This window comes from Lygodium microphyllum, chromosome 19, assembly GCF_053477565.2.
Source record: "Lygodium microphyllum isolate KBCC chromosome 19, Lygodium_microphyllum_v1.1.10, whole genome shotgun sequence".
In the NCBI taxonomy this organism is placed as follows: domain Eukaryota; kingdom Viridiplantae; phylum Streptophyta; class Polypodiopsida; order Schizaeales; family Lygodiaceae; genus Lygodium; species Lygodium microphyllum.
Window position 1 is genome coordinate 12,197,863 of NC_141153.1, and position 9,862 is coordinate 12,207,724.

The 9,862-nt window shown below is 41.2% G+C and overlaps 1 protein-coding gene across 3 annotated transcripts in view; it reads right to left on the reverse strand.

Annotated features, from left to right (window-relative positions):
- Window positions 1-8,631, reverse strand: part of LOC148019573 (NEDD8-conjugating enzyme Ubc12-like) — a 69,876-nt gene extending 61,245 nt beyond the window's left edge. For 2 of the 3 annotated variants that reach the window (XM_087699574.1, XM_087699575.1), the window contains exon 1: window positions 8,430-8,631. The gene's annotated coding sequence lies outside the window, so the exon portion shown is untranslated. The remainder of the gene's footprint in view (window positions 1-8,429) is intronic. The other variant, XM_087699573.1, reaches the window with a different exon arrangement.
- Window positions 8,632-9,862: the final 1,231 nt, after the last annotated feature.

The window sequence follows — 9,862 nt, forward strand, 5'->3', positions numbered from 1 at the left end:
GGGAGTCGTGCATACAGGCATACTCTTGATGACAAGATCGAAAAACTTGTGCCCCCAGTAGAGCTCTTGATTTTTGTATGCTACTCTTCTAAAGCTAAAGCTTACTAGTTGTTTGGCCCTAAAATCGTATCATTACAAGAAATGTTGTCTCTGATGAGAGGGACAACATGCAGCCACTTGCACTAGACTATGAACCTATCCCTTAGCCTACATTACCTAGATCATGCCATTTGAACATTGGTCTACTTCCTACTCTTGACTACTTGTAGACTCTTTACCTCATAGGTCCCTCCCAAGGTCCGGCTATCTTACTGGTACTAGTAGACCATGTGGGATTCAAGGATTCTTCCACCATTTTCCATCCCGGAGTGATCGAGAAGATTTGGTAGGCTTGTACCTTTTGCTTCATTTATGTCTGTCAACTAATTACAAAGTGCACTCTAAGTCGAACAATTGGCAAGAGGCTTTAAAGCATCCCCAATGGCGAGAGGTCATGGAAGAAGAACTCGAGAGCATTGACTGGAACAAACCTACATTTTGGAGGATCATCTAGACCACAAGAAGGTCTTTGTGACAAAGTGGATGTTTTGTAGTAAATTGAAAGCCAATGGAACTTCGCATAAATGCAAGACTCGCCTTGTGGTACAAGGGTTTTGGCAAAAACAATATTGAAGCAAAATTAATGAGATCAATGTAATCCATTATACCATCAAATGGTTGTGATTGCACTTATTGGATAACAAAGATGCAATAAGTAAATATGTTGTAGAAACAAGACTATTGAGTAGATTTTCATGCCATAAAAAGATCTCCTACGAATAAAGGATTAATGGCACACTAATTACTGCCAACACCATAGAAACACTAGCACATGATCTTGCAATGGAGTTGTCATAAACACTGCCACTACCAAGAACAGCACCTACCACATGTGCCTTCCACAGGAAATTAGTGCTTGCATGTAGAATTTGTCTTGAAGATTGAGAAGCACTTCCAAAATACATGTAAAAAGCTACGAAAAATTAAATGAGGGGTGGTTTTTGCAAGATGGTGCAACACACTGTAATGGAGGGAAATACCTAGTGTCACACTGACCTAGGTATAAAAGGTGTGAAGGACATTGGCATGGTACCAATTTATGAATATACATCTGTCCTTTCACCTTCTTCACCTTCTCTCCTGTCCTTCCATGGTGGCTGCCAGCCATTTCTCTCTCCTCGTCACCCTCTTTCTCACTCCTCTCTACAGTCCCTCTTCTCTCTTCCTGCACCTCTTCTCTCTCTTCTGCAGTCCCTCTTCTTTCTCTCTCCTATCCTCTCTCTTACAGAGGTATCAGAGCTTCAGTCTTTGATCCAGTCTTCTCTCTCCTTCCTCACATCTAGTTATAGTTTTCAAAAAAAAAAGAAAGAGAAACCCTAGTCAAACAGGTACAGGAGCTGTAAGGAAAATTAATGGAGTACCACAAGGTGCTGGCAGCTTTCTTGGACTCCACACAAGCTATGGCAAGAGGATCAGTTAAAGCTTAACTGAGGTTACTTTTCAAGGCCATAAACCACAGTAGCAGCTAGCAGGTTCAAACGTTGAAGAGAGCAACAAGCAGCTAAAGCAAATGGTCCTGCTCTCCAACAATGCACACAGCTCAGGCCGCTGGAGGCCCTTTTGAGAGTGGTCTGGTCTGAGCCATGATCCACTACCTCACAGGGGACTGCTAAAGAACAAAATGCAGCCACACAGCAAGGCCTCAGTAAATTTTGAAGAAGTTACCAGGTACAGATCTGTGAAGTAGCTGTCAGGAACAATGGATTGTTTTTGGCAGCCCATGCCAGACACTAGAAGAACATCACGACTAAAGTTTTCATGCATGTGGAGGAACATTAGCAGTGCGCCCTTCCTTGGCATCGGCCCTATTTGCCCGTCTGCCAATTTGAGATGTCTCCTGTAGCCACTGATCTAATAGGGATAAACCTCCCAGCTTAAGGAAGCGCTTTAGAAGATCGAACTCCTGGGTGCAGGCTAAGGCAGTGAACAAGCATACTTTATTATTGGAGGCAGTACTATCTTGGCAGCAAGCCCGCGTTCTGCAAGTTCTTGCATGGTTGTCTGTGCAGCTCCCCATTGGCAAGGACCACATGGCATCCACAATTGTTGTCTTGTTGATGGTGGGCATTGACAGCAGAGGAAGAGGACTGATCATCTTCTTCCATCATGTCTTCTTCTCCTTAGATTCTTCACATGGACAATCAAGCTATGCTGTTGACATGCTCCCATTGCACTGGTGACCATTTGCAACTGTACCTCTGTGAAAGTGCTCATCAGAGTTTTCTGCAATCGTCTGGTTATAAGTGTAAAATGTGTGGGAAGTTGTATACAAAGATGGACCAGAATGTTGAGGCTCATCTGCCTCAAGGTTTGTGAGCATATTTCCAAACTGGTTGCATAGAAACATCAGTCTCTACTGTGAGAGGACCACGTCAGCTTCAAGGATACGTTGAGGTGGGAATATAAAGAAGGATGGTTCTAATCTCACAGCTGTCAACTAACCCTCTTAATCTTGGGATCAAGGGCTACTGTACCTTCTTCTTGCATGATCACACTTGGCAGGTGAAGGCATTGGTGGCAGAAGGGTAACCCCCATACTTGGGTTTTGGCCTGTACTTGCTGTTGCAGTCTATCTAGAACCTGTGGCAGCAGATGACAATAAAGCCTCAAATGGGTTTACACGACAGTCAGACGGGGAAGCTAATGTACATCATCCAAAGACACGGCTTATGACTGAAATAACAAGGCATGAAGCAAAGCTGAGTGAGGGCATAGTTTCAAAGACACGACTTATGACTGAAATTAACAAGGCATGAAGCAAAGCTGAGTGAGGGCACAGTTTCATTTGATTCTGAAATTTCTGGCAATGGGCAGTCCTGCAGAACTAGGCATCATCGAAAACCTCAGAGGTTTGGTGCTGAACAAGTTCAGCTAGAGAACTGTGGGCTAAAAGAAGGGGGTTCTAAACACAGTTAGAGAAGCAGTAGCTTTTGATGCAGATGTATATAGCAATGGGCAAGTGAATGCAGGCTATGATTGTAGTTGGGGTCCTGTACTCTTAAGAAAGGATGTGAAGAAGTGTTGATAATAGTGAATTATTTGCTTGCAACATCAGACCGTGTGTTTTGAGACATGGTACAGCTCTATCGGCTTTGATTTTGTTCTAGAGAACAGTTGAAGGGGAATCGTTCAACAAAACTTCATCAGACATATCTTCTGAAGACTGCATGCCCACCGCTGCCACTGTCAACTACAACCACAGTCCTGCCACTGCTAAGATCATATCTCCCTTTTTGCAAGCAACTGTGTTTGTCCTGCAACTCTTCTGTCTTTAAATCTGCAGCAGCCCGACCAAATGCTAAATTCTGTTCTTGTCGAAGTACAAGCAGACGCACATCCATTGCCCTGAGTAGCTCCACCTTGGATGCTTCAACGCGATGATCAAAATTATCAGGTGGGCATCTTGTTGACTATTTTTAGCTTCCATCCTTCTCCTCAATTCCAAAGGTTTGCCCATCAGCATTCCGGGATCAGATCACACAGTGAAGGGAAGCACCCCAGGACCAACTTGGCTTAATGCTGGAGCAGATACAGGATATGGAGAATCATGGGCAGAAGCATGTATGCTGGAGTAGCGGCTGTAATAGACGGCCTGCTTTTGTGCAAAAAGGAATGTCATATATAGGTAGCAATATGCTGCCAGATGGATTGGGAATGCATGCAGGGTATCTAGACCGTTACGGCTATTACAATGCTCCAAGAGCACCTTGTTACAGCAATATGGTTATGTCAGGTGTGAATGACAACCATGCATCACCTATTGCTGGTGATTTTGGATTGTATGGAATGCATGCAAAGAGCACAAGGCCCCCATATGGGCTTCAATCCATGCACGAACAGCATCCATCATCTGGTTTTGGGCAGCACCATGCCTATATGTATGATGTTCATGCTTGCTCTCATGGGCAGCAGTGTGCATATGGAAAGGTCATCAAAAGTACCATAGAGAAAATTATGTTCAGCAAGCTTGATGCTAGAATGGTTGATATGATGGTTGCATTGGCACATGCACTCATGATATTTGATGATACAATGATGGCTGCAGAAATAGTAGATGTTGTTCTGGTTGAGCAGGTACTTGTACAACAATTAACACTAAATACCCCTCAGTTGGTACAACAATGTATTGTGGAGGCTCTTGTAAACCTCTATGGCAATATTGTTTTGCGAGAAGGCCTAGATCACGTATAGTAGATGTTGTTCTGGTTGAGCAGGTACTTGTACAACAATTAACACTAAATACCCCTCAGTTGGTACAACAATGTATTGTGGAGGCTCTTGTAAACCTCTATGGCAATATTGTTTTGCGAGAAGGCCTAGATCACGTACATTACAAGAACATGCTGATTGATCTAATTGCTAGGACTGATGCAGAAGTTCAAAGGGACTCTATGCAATCATTGATCGAATTGTGCAGGAGTGAGTGTGGACAGCCACCCTATTACAAGCAGTGTGGTGCATATGATCACAAGCAGCATGCATATGATGAGCACTCTGCATGATGTCGATGTCTATGAACAGTTTTCTTGTGATCAATATGTTGGGGGGCAGCATGATGTTACTCAAGGAAAGATTCTCACCCATGCTGATATAAGACGACTGCATGCTCAAGGGCTATGCTACCGATGTGCTGAGCCTATGTCCTCCAATCACAAGGATACATGCAGGAAAAGGAATGCTAAACTAGCAATTGTTTTAGAGTTTTTGGATGACGAGAACAATGAAGAGGAAGACGAACAAGCAGATGACAGTGGATCATGAAGATCATGACCAGCATGAGGAAGATCGTCAACATGAGGAAGGTCATGCATATCATGTAGTATTTGGTTCAGTTGCTTATGATTTGGTGGCCCAAGGAGCACATACATATGATTTGATGGATGATGACATCTATGTCTTGGAGGACAATGATTCGATGCAAGGAGCACATACATATGATTTTATGGATGATGATATCTATGTCTTGGAGGACAATGATTTGATGCATGGCAATGATGTCACTTTTCCCTTTGATCCAAGTGGACAAAAGGGTGTTAAAAACTCTATGTAGGTTAATAAGCATCTGTGGCTAATCCTCATATCTTCATGATAATCTTTCAAATGCAAAGGATGCAAGTTAAGTGCCCTATTTCACTACAGTCTGCTTCCTGCCAACTTTCTGTTTTGAGCTCTTTAAAATTCTGAATTGCTTACAGAGATGTATCACTTGCATGAGTTGATAGTACACTGAAAGAGCTTTCTACAAAGCTATTAAATGCTTGGTTTGGTTCAGCCTACCCAGACTTATGGCAGTTTTTGTACAGCAAGGTCTGCAGGGACAGCATGGTTATTCTATCAGGTTGCAGTTCATGATTGAAGAAGAATGCATCAAGTCATCATCCTATGGTTCCACATTGATGTATGCATCCGATAGTATACTTGCAGCCATATACATAACCTCCCATATGAAGATTTGGAGATTGTAATATCTTTTTACACCTACATAGAGTCTCATATCCTCTCCATTACAATTTTCTAACCCATGTTATAAGTTCCTCATTTCTTTGTTTTTGGGGACAAAAACATCCAATCAAGGATGGATTGTAATGGAGGGAAATACCTAGTGTCACACTGACCTAGGTATAAAAGGTGTGAAGGACATTGGCATGGTACCAATTTATGAATATACATCTGTCCTTTCGCCTTCTTCCCCTTCTCTCCTGTCCTTCCATGGTGACTGCCAGCCATTTCTCTCTCCTCGTCACCCTCTTTCTCTCTCCTCTCCTCTCTGCAGTCCCTCTCTCTCTTCTTGCACCTCTTCTCTCTCTTCTACAGTCCCTCTCTCTCTTCTTTCTCTCTCTCCTATCCTCTCTCTTACACACACAATAAAGAGAGTAAAATCAAAAGATCCTACATGAGCATGAGTGTAAAAATGGCCACAAGATTTCCTAAGATAAGGAGACTTAATTGTGATGTGAGAAGAGAGAAACAAATAGCCGATTTGCCACATGCTATGTAGATGGATGTACCATTGAGTCTTATCCAAATGTCATTGTAGACATAAAAGCTTCCTTGGTGTGTCAGCAACAACACATCAAACCTCTAGATAGTGGAGCACAACCGGAAGGCAAGGTTTGTGAGCTCGATGAGCATGGCTAGCGCACTGGTGAGCTTCTCACCCTCAAAGGTGAGAATGGAGCCATCCTGTAAGATGATTCTCATTGCTCTAATAAAGGAATAGGATCCTAGGAAACTTGCAAAAACCAACCAGAATGGTAATACAAATTGAAAACCCATGTCCCACCCCTCAAAACTTAATTTTTTAATAGATAGTTGATATCATAAGGCCAAATCAAAAAGACAAAAGAATAATTGGCATTATACATACCATCTTTGTAAGCCCAAGATTGAGCCTTTAAGGTTGCACATCAATGCCTATACATGATAATGTGGGTTTTACTAGACTAACTTGAGGATATGATGTGCTTTTAAGGATCCCTTGAACAAAGGAAGTTAAAAGTACACCATTTATCACTCAAAAATGGAGATCACAAGGAAAAAGGAATTATAGCTATACATGGAAACTCAAGAAGCACTAGACCATATGCTCACAATAAATAAAAGAGTTGGTTCTGCTGAACATGATTGTACTTTCAACAACACCTAAAAGACCAAATAGATCTATCAAAAACCCAATTAGAAGTTATTTGCAAAACACTTTAAAGAAAATCAAGATTTAAATTATATAGGATCCTAAGCCTTAGATGCATTCACAACTTTCAAGGATCCACAAAGTTGTCAATTCATGCCTGGTAGGATCTTCAACCTTAGAGAAATGTCCATCTAGGATCCAACTTGCACACGAGACATGAAACAAGCCATATCCACAAACATATGGAGCCTTGAGTCCAATAAGTAAAACTCAATTGCCCTAACCCTGATGTGCCTTAGTACATTTGCACTAAGTCACTTCATGACCACTATGACCAACACTACTCATGCCAATCCAAACATCCAAGGATGTAACACCTAGAATCTAGATGTTTACTAGATTGCTAGATCACTAGCAAGTGTTCTTCAGAAATAATCCTAGTCAAAAGGTAGACCCTTTGCGTGTTTTTTCTCTCTATAAACAGAAAGAGAGAGAGAGAGAGAGAGAGAGAGAGAGAGAGAGAATGTGTGTGTGCGTGCGTGAGTGTGTGTGTGTGTGTTATATAAGTTGATTTTCAAACTTGATGCAATCATGATTTGCAATTTGGAGATGCATATCACATACGAACAACATGACAAACATACCAAACCATATCCTCTCAACATTCTCCTCAAGGAAGAAATCTACTTGAGGTCCTTATGATCTTTTTTACAAACACTCCGATCCTCAAAGGCCCTTTGCTCAACATTATCAAAGTTATATATTTTTCCAATTGCCAACTAAAATCTGTGTTTAACTGTCCCCTCCTATTTAAGGGTGCAAATAGACGAGCACGCTTACTTTAGTTTCCCAAGTTGCATTCCATCAAACTTCTATATACTCCAAGTTGTGACCCATGTGGGTGTCTTCTCCATGGACATTCCAATGATCCTAGGCTTAGGTCCACTCCTTTAAAAACACATAATCACATGAGACATGAAATGGGAGGGGGATAGGGAATGGGGAGGAATTGCTGTCACTTGTGAGTCTATAGTAATATGTAATGGGTTGTGGAATGGAAAGAAGCTACAATCCCCACAATCCTCAAGTCCAAAAATGACCGTCACTTGTGACTATGTCAAAACCTCATACCCAATGAGAACTGTCTAGTTCCGCACACACCAGACACCAAATATGGCCTAAATGGAAAAACACGCTAAGCAGATTATCGATATACAATTGTCTACAGGCTGGAGACATCTTCTTCCCAATCTTTTGATATGACCGCAATGACCCCTAATTTTTAATGTTGTTAAGCTCATCGAGCCTTGGAATATGTTTACAGGCGTCTTGTATCTTCAAAATCCGGTCTTTGATCACTAACGACGTCATGCCATTGATGATAAGTAGACGTCATGCCATCGAGCCTTGGGATTTTTAATGTTGTTAAGCTCATCGAGCCTTGGAATATGTTTACAGGCGTCTTGTATCTTCAAAATCCGGTCTCTGATCACTAACGACGTGATGCCATTGATGATAATTAGACGGCCTGATCGAGAAGAAAAGAAGCAGAAAAACAACGGCGTCTCAATTCAGACTGAGTTATCTTGCCTACAAGTCAAGATCGACAGGAGGAACCAATGGGAGCAAAGTAGATTCAGAAAATTAGAACGAAGAAGAGAGAAATTCGAGTCTTGTAGGTTGAGATGATAGTACTCACTCTGGCTCTGCGTGTGTCCTGTGTTTTAATCGCAGCCTTCAGATGTTTTCTGAAGTTTGAAGTCGCGTGTGCCCCGAGTCGATAGAGGAAGGACGAGACAGAGAGAGCAGCAACATGTCCTCTGCCTCTGCCTCTGCCTGCGTAATTATAGCCTGCCTTCTCTCAATTATAACACCCCTTTGGGCGGCCTATCCAGGCCAGCAGGCCAGTAGCGTTCAGTAGCAAAAACCGAGCTTTAATCTAAAACGATTTACAAAACTTTTCCGAGAAATTTAAAAAACTTTCAATTTTTTTCAAACCTTGAATTTTACAAAATTTTAATACAAAAGATACCAAATATACATATATATTGTTAGGTTTAGAAATTCTTTCAATTTTTTTTGCTAACAGTTTTCGTATCTACTAGCAAAACTATTTTATGTAAACATTGGGCCACATGGTGTAACAATTAAAGGCTTTATATTTTTTTCTACTTTTGTCTCCTACAAAGTCAAATGTCTCCTTTTCTTACTCTTCTAATCGACCATATGTCATTGCACATAGGGACAGAAAAATAAAAAGAAAACACAATGTTGAGCCTTTTGACTCGTAAGTGTGCGATCCTCATAAGATCCACACGTGACCTACATCAAATATGATACAAATTATTGTTGCTCTCTATATCATTTTTGTCATATTAGCAGAATAAACGATATTGCATGTGTGAAAAATATATATACTTCTTTCAAAATGTGGTTATAATAAATAACAAGGGTGCACTAGCACATGTGAGGATCACCTTGTAAGTTTTTTATTTTAACCTTTTTTGTTTTAATGCAAGTGATTGGGCTTCATCCTAATCTTTCCACCCCTGAAGGTATAGCACATTGAGCTACTTAATCTAGGTTCTGAACTCTTAACCTCCCACTAAGCTTGGATCCATCCTATTGATTGAGTTATGCCTCATTAGTTTGTTCTTTTTGGCATATTTCTCTTACTAGAATTTATTTCTTATAATATTAACCACATTAGAAAATATTTATTGGAGGGCGAAAAACCAAGCATAATTGTAACATGCCTATTAGACAAACCCTTGACGGCACGAATTCAGTAGCCCATCAAGAGATAGTTCTAAGCAATTGGAGGGCGAAAAACCAAGCATAATTGTAACATGCCTATTAGACAAACCCTTGACGGCACGAATTCAGTAGCCCATCAAGAGATAGTTCTAAGCAACGCCATCAAGAACTACCTTGGAATGCCACGGAAATTATCGCATAAGATCTCTTGAGTCTACCTCATAGGGGAAGCTCTATACCATATCCACAAGGATTGACCTAAAACAAAGTTCCTAGATAATGCCAAGGTCACCTACTAACAATTTATCTAGCGTCAATCTTTGAGCAAATGCTTGCGTACATGAGGCAAAGTCTTGCCTTGGTCCCTTGAAACGA